Source organism: Myotis davidii, unplaced genomic scaffold, assembly GCF_000327345.1.
Source record: "Myotis davidii unplaced genomic scaffold, ASM32734v1 scaffold677, whole genome shotgun sequence".
NCBI classification, from domain to species: Eukaryota; Metazoa; Chordata; class Mammalia; order Chiroptera; family Vespertilionidae; genus Myotis; species Myotis davidii.
In genome coordinates this window covers 321,026-334,455 of record NW_006288363.1, presented here as the reverse complement: position 1 = coordinate 334,455, position 13,430 = coordinate 321,026, and the positions used below count along the sequence as shown (strand labels likewise).

At 46.4% G+C, this 13,430-nt stretch overlaps 1 protein-coding gene and 1 long non-coding RNA gene across 2 annotated transcripts in view; one reads left to right on the top strand and one right to left on the bottom strand.

The window, feature by feature from the left end:
• The window catches only part of SH3RF3 (SH3 domain containing ring finger 3), a 284,548-nt gene that overhangs the window by 252,785 nt on the left and 18,333 nt on the right, over positions 1-13,430 (bottom strand). The window lies entirely within an intron of this gene.
• The window catches only part of LOC107182556, a 15,692-nt gene continuing 13,252 nt past the window's right edge, over positions 10,991-13,430 (top strand). The window contains exons 1-2 of the long non-coding RNA XR_001513271.1: positions 10,991-11,058; positions 11,701-11,706. This is a non-coding gene — a long non-coding RNA (uncharacterized LOC107182556). The remainder of the gene's footprint in view (positions 11,059-11,700; positions 11,707-13,430) is intronic.

Sequence of the window (13,430 nt, the reverse complement as noted above, 5' to 3'; positions counted from 1 at the left end):
GAAGGAGACTGCAGCTTAGGTCTGCTCCCCGCTGGCAAGTGGACATCCCCAGGGGGCTGCCAGGCTTCCAGAGGAATGTCTGATTGCCAGCTTAGGCCCAATCCCCTGGGGAACAGGCCAAGCCAGCAGGTTGTCATCCCCAAGGGGTCCCGGACTGCAAGAGGGCACAGGCCGGGCTGAGGGATCCCCCTCCCTGAGTGCACAAATTTGGGGGCAGCAGGCCTCTACTCTTACCATAAATAGCCAAGTTCCAAATCTCTCCCACCAATGCTTCACATGCCAGCCTGTTCCCCTCAATCCCTTAAATTTCATCCAGAACTGGATAAATGAGACAGATTTGAGCTCTGCCTCTTATCTCCTGTCAACCTTGCAGTAAAACTTTCTCTTTTCTCAAAAGCTGGTGCCATAGTATCATCTTCTATGTACATCGGGAGTGAGCCCTTGCTCAGTAACACAAAAGGCTTCTCTCCAAAGTCACATTTTAGAAGGATCATCTTGCATTATGTGCTCATCCATTTAAGAACAGTTTCCGTGGCAGATATAAGAGATAGAAGAATGAACAAAGCCACAGTCCTTTTCTCAGTCAATTGGGGAATTCAGACGTGGAGCAACACAGATGTGCAGTGGCAGTCCAATGGGAAGTGCAGAGTGTAACAGAAGGAAGACATGGATAAGATGGGGACCTACTACCCAATGACACTGCCCAGTAGGCTATAAGCCATCTGCTTTTCACAATATTATTTCATCAAATACAGGCCAATATTGTTAGTGTAATTAGCTAGTTATTAATTTTTAAAAAGAAAGCAAAGAGAATCAGACATTATTAAATATAATCAATTAGGGAACTGAATTAGATACAGTAGGGCCTTGACTTATGAGTTTAATTCGTTCCGTGATGGAGCACGTAACTCAAATTACTCGTATGTCAAATCAGCCCAGACACGTGATGCTGGGCTGATGTTGTGGCATTCACTGTGATGTTCACTGTGCCAAATAGCGGTGGGGTATCTGAAGCTGGTTCATAACCCGAATTTTAGCTCCCAACTCAAAGCAAAAAATTGGCCAAGAGACGGCTCGTATCTCGAAAAACTCGTTAGTCGGGACACTCGTAAGTCAAGGCCCCACTGTACTGAACCTATTTGCTTCACCAGGAAGCTACAACTTCACACTCCAGGAGGTCACAGCATCTCCCTTCCCCGCTTTAGTACCCAAATGTTGGGAGTGGAGGAGGGGGGCAAGGGAAGATAAGCACATTCTCATTTTGAGTATTCATCACTGCTTTGACTCCTTGAAAGCAGGCATGGTGTAGGGGGAGGTGCTTGACCATAGAGGCCTGTCCATCTGGCCTGGGAAAATAATAGACTGGTCAAGGGGTGGACCAATCAGAAGCCTGAAAGAGCCTGGGAAGTTGATGGGTTATTTTGAAAAAGCTCCTGATCTTTCCCAAGTCAGAGATGATATAACCCCGGGGAGTAAAGAAGATTTCCCTCTACTCTCTCTCTCTCTCCCTCTCTCTCCCCACCCCCCATGCTCACACTGTTTGTTCATGCAATCTCTCCATAGTAATCATGTGGCCTTAGCAGCAGAGTGGCCAACAGACTCATGGGCTCCAAACACAAGCTCCAGGCAGGAGCCTGGCTACCACCGCCCACAATGGACTGCAAAGGAACACAGGCTAAGCCAGACGGGGAAGAAGGCTGAGCTGGAGCAGCTTCAACATGGCACAGAAACTCTGGACTTCCCATGCAGAATGGGCAGAGATGGGACAGTCTGAACCCAAGAGGGACAGCCTTCTATTTCTACCTGAATAAATCTTGCCACATACAGTCTCCCGTGCGTTGGTCTGTGAAATGCTTTCCTCACAATCCTGTAAATGACAAGATTTCCACCAGCAACAAGATTATGGACAGCTAATGATTCAAGTCATGTGATGGACTGCCAATGCTGGGAAGTCACCCTGTGTCAATGGGTGTACAGAATCTTCTGCCCTGTGACTTCTCTTAAGTATCTAAATAATCTGGCAGCCATGTTTTAGCCCGGTTGGTGTGGCTCAGTGGTTGAGCATTGACCAATGAACCAGAAGGTCACAGTTCCATTTCCAGTCAGGGCACATGCTCAAGTTGCAGGCTCAATCCCCAGTAGGGAGTATGCAGGAGGCAGCCAATCAAAAATTCTCTCTTATCTCTGGAAACAGCCTAAGTGCCCATCAGTAGATGAATGGATTAGGAAACTGTGGTACATCTACACGATGGAATACTATGCTGCTATAAAAAGGAAGGAACTCCTACCATTTGCAACAGCATGGATGGAACTGGAGAGCATTATGCTAAGTGAAGTAAGCCAGTCAATGAAGGAAAAATACCACATGATCTCACTCATTCATGGATAATAGAGACCATTATAAACTTTTGAACAATAATAGATACAGAGGCAGAGCTGCCTCAAACAGATTGTCAAACTGCAGCGGGAAGGCCGGGGAGGGTTGGAGGGCAGGGGTTAGGGGGGTAAGAGATCAACCAAAGGACTTGTATGCATGCATATAAGCATAACCAATAGACATAAGACACTGGGGGATAGGGGAGGCTAGGGGACTGTCTAGGGCAGGGGGGAAAATGGACACATATGTAATACCCTTTGTAATACTTTAAGCAATAAAAAAAAGTCACAAAAGAACAAATACTGAAAAAAAATTCTCTCTTATCAATGTTTCTCTCCCTCTTCCTTTTTCTCTCAAATCAATAAAAACGTATTGTAATAAACTGACTGCTGTGTTTTAAACTAAAATGCTACTTCTCTCCTTTTTTTAAGGCACACTGGTTCTAGAAAAGTGGATAATAAAATCCAATGCATAGTAACCATATCATAAAGAAATACTCAGAACTACTGCACAGCCAATTCCACTGTTAATTCAACTCTGGGTTACACTGGCCTCTGTGGGATGCCATGCAGCTGGTATTGTGCTGTTGGCACCACTCATGCTATCAGCTCCCTGCTGGCTGGATTTGACACCATTATGATTAACTAATTAATTACAGGAAAGGAGTAAAGGGATAAGCATGTCATTTAGGCAGCTTCACAATGAAGTTAAAGCTTGACACTCCCCAGGGAGCCACCTGTCTATTCCCTGCAGATCCCTGGGAGAAGGCTGAAGAGGGAAGAGAACAGATGGATGCCCAGTAAAGTTGGGATGATGTTGGGAAGGTACTTGCTTATCAGTCACACCTGGGAACAGGTCATTGGCCAGAACGGGCATGTCCACTGCCTCAAAATCTGGAATATTTAATCCCCTGAACAAAGGAATTCACTCTGATGATTGCTCTTATGCTCTTGGGACTCTTATTCCTCAGGTGGTCTCTCTTGTATTCGCCCACATGGCCTATGGGAATGTGGACCACACACACAATGGACTAATGGACTGCAGCTAGCCTGATGCTACACTGGACCTGGATCCAACATGGAAAGAAAATTCTGGACACTGGCTTTGCTTCTAGTTCTCCTGAAACCCCAGCTACACTTCTATGACTGGACTAAGGGAAATGGGACTTTGGAAACCCAGGTATATAATTTCACAAAAATAAAGCTTTCTGCCATATCTCATTCTCCTGTGGGTACCTCTAGAAATGCTTATTCCAGTGATACCCCCAAGAACCCCACTGCCACTACAACAAAGAAAGACCACCCACGCTTTTCTCTGATAACAGATTAAGGGAATGGGAATTTTACAAGAAGGCAGATTTATACATCATTTTCAATGTCTAAACACAGTTCTGTTATTTTTGCTTAAGTAGTAATCCCTAAGCATAACGTATAGCTTTAAAAAGTCTTTTACAAATCGCATATGAAGGGATAGAGTTTTATTTTATAATGTAGTTTCATACTTACAGTTTTAACATACATAGTTAAAAATGAAAGCTATAGCCTCATATCATGTCAGAACTCATAGCAATCAGAAATAAGATGAGGAAAACAAGACATTTCATATTGCTTTGAGGAAGAATTAAAGGGTTGTTTTTATTTTTCTCCTGTTCCCTAAATTCCTTCTGCTCAGGACTTTTCTCCTTTAACCACCCCACCTCCACCCTCCTTTACTAGAATTCCCTCAAAATAATTACTTTGAATACTTGTTCTCTGGAATCTTATTGACTCTGTTAGGATTCAGCAATGGTAATGATGTCTCAGGAGGGAACATTTTAACACTACAAGTAAACTCAATATAATAAGAAAGAATATGTTTTCTTTTAACATTAGAACTTAAGACAAAGACAACCATATAAAGGTTTTTATTCTACTTCTTTGTGCTTGCTCTTGCTCTGAAAGGACAACACACACACACACACACACACACACACCCAGCTCATCCAGGAAGCATGTAAGGGCATTTATCCAGAGAACCTGAGGCCGGGTGCATGAAATTCGTGCGGGGGGGGGGGGTTGTCTTTGTGCACTGGGGGGGGGAGGGGGGAGGAGGGGGTCCCTCAGCCTAGCCTGCCCCCTCTCCAATCTGGGACCCCTCAGGAGATGTCTGACTGCTGGTTTAGCCCACAGGGATCGGGCCTAAACCAGCAGTCAGACATCCCTCTCACAATCCGGGACTATTGGCTCCCAACCAATAGCCTGCCTGCCTGTTGATTGCCCCTAACCACTTCTGCCTGCCAGCCTGATCACCCCCTAACAACTCCTCTGCCAGCCTGATTGACACCTAATTGCTCCCCTGCTGGTCTGATTGACCCCAACTGCCCTGCCACACTGGCCTGGTTGCCCCCAACTACCCTCCCCTAGAGACCTGGTGCCCCCAAACTGCCCTCTCGTGCAGGCCTGGTGCCCCCCCCATTGCCCTACCCTGCCAGCCACCTTGTGGTGGCCATCTTGTGACCACATGGGGTAGCCATATTTGACCACATGGGGGTGGCCATCTTGTGCAAGGGTGTGATAGTCAATTTGCATATTACCTCTTTATTATATAGGCTGAGCAGGAAATGGGGGAAGGTAAAATGAGCAACCCAATAATAAAAGAAAAAGAGGAAAGGGAGATAGTGCTAAAGTCAGATACCTAAAACATAAAATTCATCACTGTCCATTTTTCAAACAACATGGCACAGGTGCCCACCAAGGGGACACATGAAAGTACTGAACGTCTATGTTGAGTCACAGATACATAAAAATGTGCTAAAATAAACGTGTGTCTCTCTCACTTGTGCCACGTGAGGAATCCTGTGAACCTAAAAATGACTGTGACGGGGAGTTTGGGATGTGAGCTACCCTGCAGTGTCACCAGGGCAAGAGAGGCTGCCAGACAAGCTCTGGGTAGGAAGTTTGCATCCCAGCCTGCAGAATCGCTGTTTTAAGGCAATTCAGCAACATTTCCTGTCAAAGACCAGTGAGTAAATAATCCAGGCTTTGCAGGTCCCACATCCCTGTCACCATTAATCATCTCTGCTGCCCTTTGGAATAGGAAAACAGCCCTAGACAGTAATTAAAGGGTGGGGGAGGCTGGAATTGGCCAACAGCCTGTGTCAAGGCTGTTCCTTACGCCCCTTCAGCGGAGACTTGGCTTTTCTCCTAGCGGTAGCAGTGAGGTAGCAGGAGTGCCCAGCCCAGGAGAGAAACATAAAGTTCTGCATTGTGTAGGCCCATTGCTAATTAAAAACAGAAAATAACCCCATAGGAAACTGGCCATCTTCATTTACATTCCAGTGAAGATATGAGAGGCTTTGAAAAGAAAAACAATTACAGCCTCCCCGCTTATTATTTTCATTTGCAATAGCCCAATGTAGTACCTTTCATCAGCTCACCCCTTTAAATCTTACAGTACTTACAGCATTGGTTAGGAAAGGTAGGAAGGGGTTAGCAGAAACCTTTGTCCTAGCACAGCGAGCTCCTGGAGCCAGCTTCTACCAGCTCCAAGGCGGGCCGTTACATTTTCTGGGGTTTTACAAACCAGTGGGTATCACATCGGTAGCTTGAAATTAACTGTGGTGTGATTATTTACACCTTGAAAATTGGCAAAGGCTACAAATCAGTGCTCCTTTTTTCCCTCCAGAGATTTAGTTTTTAAAACTTTACCAGCACATCACTGCCTGGGAGAGTCCTGGACAAGGAAGCTGGGTAGACTTCAGAATCCACAGGGAAAAATAAAGGAGGGTAAGGTGCATAAAAGTTGTCCCAGCCCAAGAATTCCTTGAGGATTTAGCACCAACTGGAGAAGAGTGAGTCCCTCATTCACCCACAGCGAGTGGGGTACACTTTGGAGGCATATGTATAAACACAAGAGAGCATTAGAATCTCAAGTTCTATTGAAACAAATTATAGGCCCACAGAGGGTGCAGGGGAAAGGGAAAAACTTCGATAAGTAACACGTCCAGATCATGAAATTGAAATCAGTCTTAGCCCACCTATCAAACTCTAAGTGCATTTTTCATTCATACTTGTTGCAACCACAAATAGTTGTTAATACACCAGACAGATCACAAAAAACACATTGTTTAGGGAAAAAGCAGAGCATTTACTAAGATGTTTCATTCTTACACTGACCTGGTGACTGTGCATCCAACAGGGTACCAGCTATGGAGCCACAAAAGTTCAAACTTCAGAGCATCTGTGCTTTGTGAATCGAGGAAGGGGCCCTGTCTGCCCTCCAATTGCCTTTACAAGCCAACTTGCAACTTCTTTTCTCCCAAGACTGTAATCACCTGTTTCATTAGAGAAAAAACAAAGGCAGCACCCTAAAGTCAGCATGTCACACACCAAACATAATTCTGTTGGAGCCACGCTGGCCAGGCTTCCAGGGTGAGCAGGCTTCAGCCTCCATGGGCCCTCACGATGCGCCCAGGCTGCCAAGGGAAAGAACGGTCACTGCTATAACGTACTCGGCTTCAGCCTATTTGGCAAAACCTGTGTGTCAAGCTCTAGCTCTCTATCACTATAAATTTGTTGGGCCTTTTCCCTTCAAAATCAAAGGAGATTCAGTCTAAGAGAGGCTGTAAATCTCTAAGATGGTGACAACTTCGGCCATCTGAAAAAATGGCAGACAAGAGGCTCTCACAACCAAGCAAGAAGAAGAGGCTGCTTTTTCTAGCACGGCCTGCAGTCCATGGCATCAAAGTTGAATCCTGGTCCAGGAACTAACTGGTGCTCTCATGTTAAGGCTAGGAGAGTCATCAGGAGGGAACGTGAGAGGCCCTAGCTCTGTGAGTGGTTGAGATCTGTCAGGGTAACTTTCTGCAGCAGTTTTATTTATGCCAGCACCTCATAGAGACTTCAACAGTCAAGCTGAAAGAATTTGTGTCTCCAGTGTTGTTGGTCGATGGCATCAATTCAACATCAGCAGGGTTATGGTGAAGAAGAAAACAGTATTCAGTGAAAACAGCTCAATAGTGTTATAGCTCAGTTATGAAGCAGCACAGAATGGCTGTGAGGTGGTTCTGGGGCCAGACAGCACTAGGGCAAACCCCTCTCTGGCTAGATAGCTCTGGCCTGCTCCACCTGCTCCTGTCTAGTCCACTCCACTCTGCCCTATAGCGGTCTGCTCCGCTCTGCTCCTGGGAGGCATCTTCAGTGTTTCAGCTCCAGTCAGGGAAACACAGTGTTCTGTCTTCAGTCTTCAGTGGAAAGAGAGGAGCTAAATTATAGACAAAAGTCCCCATCCTTGGTCCCCAATTGGTCTGTCCTCATGCAAATGAGGACTCCAAATTCTCACAGTTTGATTGATCCAAAAGGCACTGTCTTGATTGGTCAGAATAGCACCACTCTGGTCAGTGAAGAAGCTGCTGGGAATATAGCTGCTCCACCTCCTGGGACTCACCCACCTCTCTTCCCCTGGCCCCACCTCATTGCTGCGGCTAACCTCATCATCTCCTTGCCCTGGAAGGCTGCCATTATAGGCCACCTGCAGCCCCGGCCCCTCCCACTGGCCCTTGCCCACTACAGGTGATTCAACTGTTTCACAATGCACATTTCTCTGGGCCATGCCTCAGCAACTCCTCCGAGCCTGGGAGTAAAGTTGACACTCCAAAATTATGCGCTCTAATGGCCCCATGTTGACTCTGTCTAAACACTGGGTAGCTCATCCATGAGACCAAAAAGTCCTTCGAAGCCAGGAGAGCTAAGACAAAGAGGAGGTGTCCCCCTGGAGCCTGCTAGCTTTAGCTGAGCTGTATGGCCATGACCTAGGGCCAATTCTAACTTCAAGGTAAAGCCCTGTTTTCCCATTGATGGAGAATTTGAACCGGCTGAGGGGGCCTTCAAAACCATGTCCCTTAAGCATGCTGATGGTCCCATCTTAGGAGTCCTGCCCAGCAAGGTCTCTGCTTCATTACTGAAGGACAGAGACAGCAGTACTAACAATATGGTCTCCACATCATCTATACCACCTGCCACAAATGGTCCCCAAAGCCACCTCCACCAGAATAACAACCAATTGCCCTATCGGGAAAGTATGGGGCGCCCTCTCCCCTGGTCCCTTGAAATTCCCAACTTTGGATCAAGCTGATCAACCAGGTAAGCCCAGCAACATCAAAAAACACCATGTGGGCCCATACGACCCACACCAGTAAGCAGTGCAGCTGGCTGGACCCATCAGCCACGCCCCACACAGGACAGACATTCTGAATCCTTACGAGAGAAGACAGATGCTCTGGAAACAACCTCAAACAGGTGAGATCTGAGTGTGGGAACCACAGCATACTTCAGTGCCCATTCTTCAATGTGTCAGCACAGAAAGCTGAGGTCTCCAGGTGTAAACAGAGTCACAGGAGTCATGCACTAGGCCCCTTCGCCTGCTCTGCAGTTGCATCATGAAGCTCCTAAGAAAAGGGGTCCTGAATGTCATTGTGCACAGGACCCCATAAATGATGTAGCAGGTCCCAACTGTAAGTCTCCCATCAGCAGGGGTTACCAAGGGAGCAGGAAGGCACAGCTTAGTCCAAGCAAAATACAAGCCTTGTGGGGCTGTATCTCAATTCATTCCCAGTGTGTCAGAAGCAGTCCTTTGGGTAACTTTTTACTATAACATGCCCAGACATTGCAGTGACTTCCATGCACACAGAAATAGCATCAGTTGGCTCAGTCTGTGGGAGGAGGTGAGTAGACCAACTAAGCGTATCACTCTGGGCTCAGGCAAGTGTTCTTCAACTCATGACCTTAATAATTCTCTCAACAAATCACTGTAAATTTTCTGCCCTTTTAATACCCTAATTATTTCCTTCTCAGCAGAGTCAATCTGTCCACATTTCAGGCAAAATCAGTATAATTGCCTTTTCAAACCTCAGCAAAAATATAAATTGTTGTATAAAAAATTTTAAAAATCACTAAGAAGGCAGAAAAAAACATACAATTTATCTTTTTCTCTGTAATGGGTTCTGGGTTACTCCTTAAATGCTCACAATACCATCCAGAATGGATTTAATTTCTTTTATCAGAAAGGGATGTGCTTGTTGGCCTCACTCACAGGCAGGGTTAGGGTACACATGGGTTCTGACTGACAATAGGTCTGTTCTGGTGAAACGTTAGCCCCACGCTGCATTCCTCTCCACAGGAAACAGGCTTACCAACAGGGTGCAGACCCAGCTACGTCCTCCAATTAATGGTGCAGGCTTACAACACGGTGCCTAGGCCTCCACTGGGAGGGAAAGGGAGCATGTGCTAAGATTTACTCTTCAATTTTGAAAGACACGGTGATTTGCTATGAGTAATACAACACTGAGAGGCAGCTGTATAGGGGACAGTGAACAGCACCTCCCAGCAGCCTGGACAGGACGCTAGGGGACACCCCAGATCCTCACCCATCCCACTCATGCCAGAACCTGTCAATTATATTTCCAATAAAATGCTAACTCTTTATTAAATAATGCTATTTAAAGAGATGATAGTCCTAACCGGTTTGGCTCAGTGGATAGAGCGTCAGCCTGCAGACTGAAAGGTCCCAGATTTGATTCCAGTCAAGGGCATGTACCTTGGTTGCGGGCACATCCCAGTAGGGGGTGTGCAGGAGGCAGCTAATGGATGTGTCTCTCTCATCGATGTTTCTAACTCTCTATCCCTCTCTCTTCCTCTCTGCAAAAAAATCAATAAAATATATTTATAAAAAAAAGAGATGATAATCCCCGCAGCCTTAAATATAAGTTTGAAAATACACAAGCCTATCTAATAAAAGAGTAACATGCAAATTAACCATCACTTTGTGATAAAGATGGCAGCGCCCACAGCCAATAAGGAGGGAATATGCAAACTGATGCAACAAAGATGGCAGTGCCAGCTGGAGTCACGGAGCCAGCCAAAGAGTGGGCAGGAAGGCTGGCATCCTGAGTTGCCCCAGCCAATCAGGACACCAAGCCTGGCTGGAGAGCAGAAGAGCAAGCAGCATGAGCAGCTGCCTCACCAGAGTTCTCTAGTCCCAGGGGGGCGGCCGCTGAGAGCAGGCTGCCCCACTGGAGTCCTCCAGTCCTGCTTTAGCCTTGGAAATGACAGGCAAGGACGGGAGAGGGATGGGAATGCTACATCCAGTCTGGGTGCCACAGTGGGGTGCTATGTGCAGATGGGGTGCCCAGCCCACATCAGGGCATGGGCAGTGGGGGATGGGGAGCCCCTATTTGGGGAACGGACATGCAAAGAGGAGCCGCGGTCACACACAGGTCACCCACCTCCTCTGGAAAAATTCCAAGAAGAGAGAGCCAGGGAACAGCAGGCTTTAGCTGTGCCTGCCACCTTTGGATGGTGCTGCTTTCACTCACTCACTCACATGCCACAGGCTCGCACCTTCCAGGACGCGGATTGGCAGTGCCAGGTTAGAGGGCCACTGCCTCCCACCCTAGGACAGGAAGGACAATTCGTGTAGGAAACTATGGTGACGCCCCCTTAAAAGGCCCAACTCCCTGAAAACCAGACTCACCCCAAAAGGATAAGCTCTTTGCTATTGTACTGATCCCTCAACTTTAAGCATCATTCACACATTAGACACTTTATCCCTATTGTTAGAACATTATAAAATAGATGTGTGCTTTTTTAAAACTTTATTTTCCAGATAAGGAGAGGTAGACTCAGGGTCTGAATCCACAATTGTCTGTGTGGAAAGCTTCTGTTCAGCTCTGAAAGCCGGGTGTGTGGCAGTGGACAACCATCCCAAAAATATTAGATGGTGAAAGAAGGAGCTGGAAATGAGACAAAGTGGTATGTGTGCATCTGCAAAGGAAAGTGGATGCTGCTCCAGTCTAGGAACTTTCTAGGAGACCTTGACACAAGCTGCCATTCTGAAACAAGCAAAAGTGAGGAAAGAGAACAGGTAATGCAGAATGGAAACTGCAGTTTGGGCAAGTCAAGGACTTTGACCTAGCAATGTAATGCTATTAGAGTTGGGACGTCCTGGGATTCTCAGAACTTTGCAATTGATTTCTATAGTTTGCTTCAAGAAATTTCAAGCAAATGTCCTGAGATTTTATATATCTATAATAATAAAAGCGTAATATGCTAATTAGACCAGACATCCTTCCGGACGAAGCCAGGGCTGCGAGGGGAGCCCCTCCTGGGTGCCAGAGGGAAGCCGGTGTTGGCAGCCAAGGGAAGGAAGGCATACTCTTGCACGACAGGCCTTCCCTGCTGGCCTGATACATCTGCACATTTGAATGTGTATATTATCTATACTAATAAGAGCTTTGGAGGCGATCAGGCCAGCAGGGGAGGGCAGTTGGGGGCAATCAGGCCAGCAAGGGAGCAGTTAGGTGTCAATCAGGCTGGCAGGGGAGCAGTTAGGGGGTGATCAGGCTGGCAGGCCGAAGCAGTTAGGGGCAATCAGGCAGGCTGGCTGTTGAGTGGTTAGGAGCCAGCAGTCCCAGACTGTGAGAGGGATGTCTGACTGCCAGTTTGATCGGGCCTAAACCAGCAGTCAGACATCCACCGAGGGGTCCCAGATTGGAGAGGGTGCACCGGGCTGAGGGACCCACATCCCCACCCTGTGCATGAATTTCGTGCACTGGGCCACTAGTGTAAATAATAAAAGGCAAAAATCTAATATCTATGTAGTGAACTTACAAACACTCCCTGTGTCCTCCTTGATGCTTCCATGCCACTCAGGCACATCAGGTCTCCACAGCACTTGAGATGTGAGCCCCAAATTATTTACGCCACACATTGTGCATGTCAGCTTACAAAAGCAATGAGTTAAGGATTTGACAAATATTCCACCCCCACATTCCCAAACCATGAAGCTATAAGATGACAAAGGAGGGGGCAATACCCATCTCCATTACTGTCACCTCAGAAAATGGACAACCTAGTAGGTGACACTGAGCACTCCTCCACAAAGGAATATAAATCCAGATACTGAATTTCAGTCCCTCTAAAAAGGGGCTGGGAGAAAAAAAATTAGACTCCATGTCCATCAAGACCCCTGAAAAGAGACTGCTGATTAGGAGATTTGTCAGAGAATAACTTCCCACTGGGAAATTAAAATAATCGGTTGGGTATGAAAAATATGCACATTCTGGGTTTCAGACCAATTTCTCAGCTTGCCTTGTAAAAGCTTTCCAGGCTATTACTACATTAAGTGCAGACCAAGAATTCCCACAGTGGTTTGTAGATTCTATCACAGGGACAATTCAGAAATCACAGCAAACACCATGTTGTTGCCTATAAGCCTCTGAAAGTAAATTATGTGGATACATATCTGTTAGAGACATAAAAAGAATGTTAGCATCAGAACCTTCATCACAGAACCTAGGTGTTCTAATCCACCAGAGCTCACCTGTCCAATACATTGCCAACAGCCACATGTGGTTACTACACACTTGAAATGGGGCAACTGGAACTGAGACATGCAATGAGTGTGAAAGACACACGAGGCTTCAGACTGAGCATGGAAAAAAGAATGCAAAACATTAATAATTTTATAGTGATTAATGTTTACATGCTAATATTTTAGATACACTGAGTTAAGTAAGATTTATTATTAAAACCAATTTCATATGATGCTTTTTACCATATTTGCCGGCGTATAAGACGATTTTTTGGCCCTGAAAAATATGCCTCCAAGTGGGGGGTCGTCTTATACGCCAGGTACACTTCAGATAGACTGCCTATAGTGCTTGCCCCATGCCATAGTGGCCTCCCGATGCCCGCCCACTTCATTCCACATACCGTTCAGGCATCAGCAGCGCTGCTGGGTGTATGCTCGGCTGTTATGCGATTTTGCTGTTGTGCGATTTTACCACACTCGCAAAATCGCACACAGCCGACCATACACCCAGTATGATAGCGCAAAATCGCGAATCGCGATACCATACTGCGTGTATGGTTGGCTGTGTGCGATTTTGCGAGTGTGGTAAATTCGGGTTACCGTATATTTCTTTACATATGCATTGAAGATTCGCGATTTTGCGCTATCATGGTGCCTGTTAGAATGTTGAAGAGCTCGCACTTGCGCACTAGTGAGGTCCCAGGGA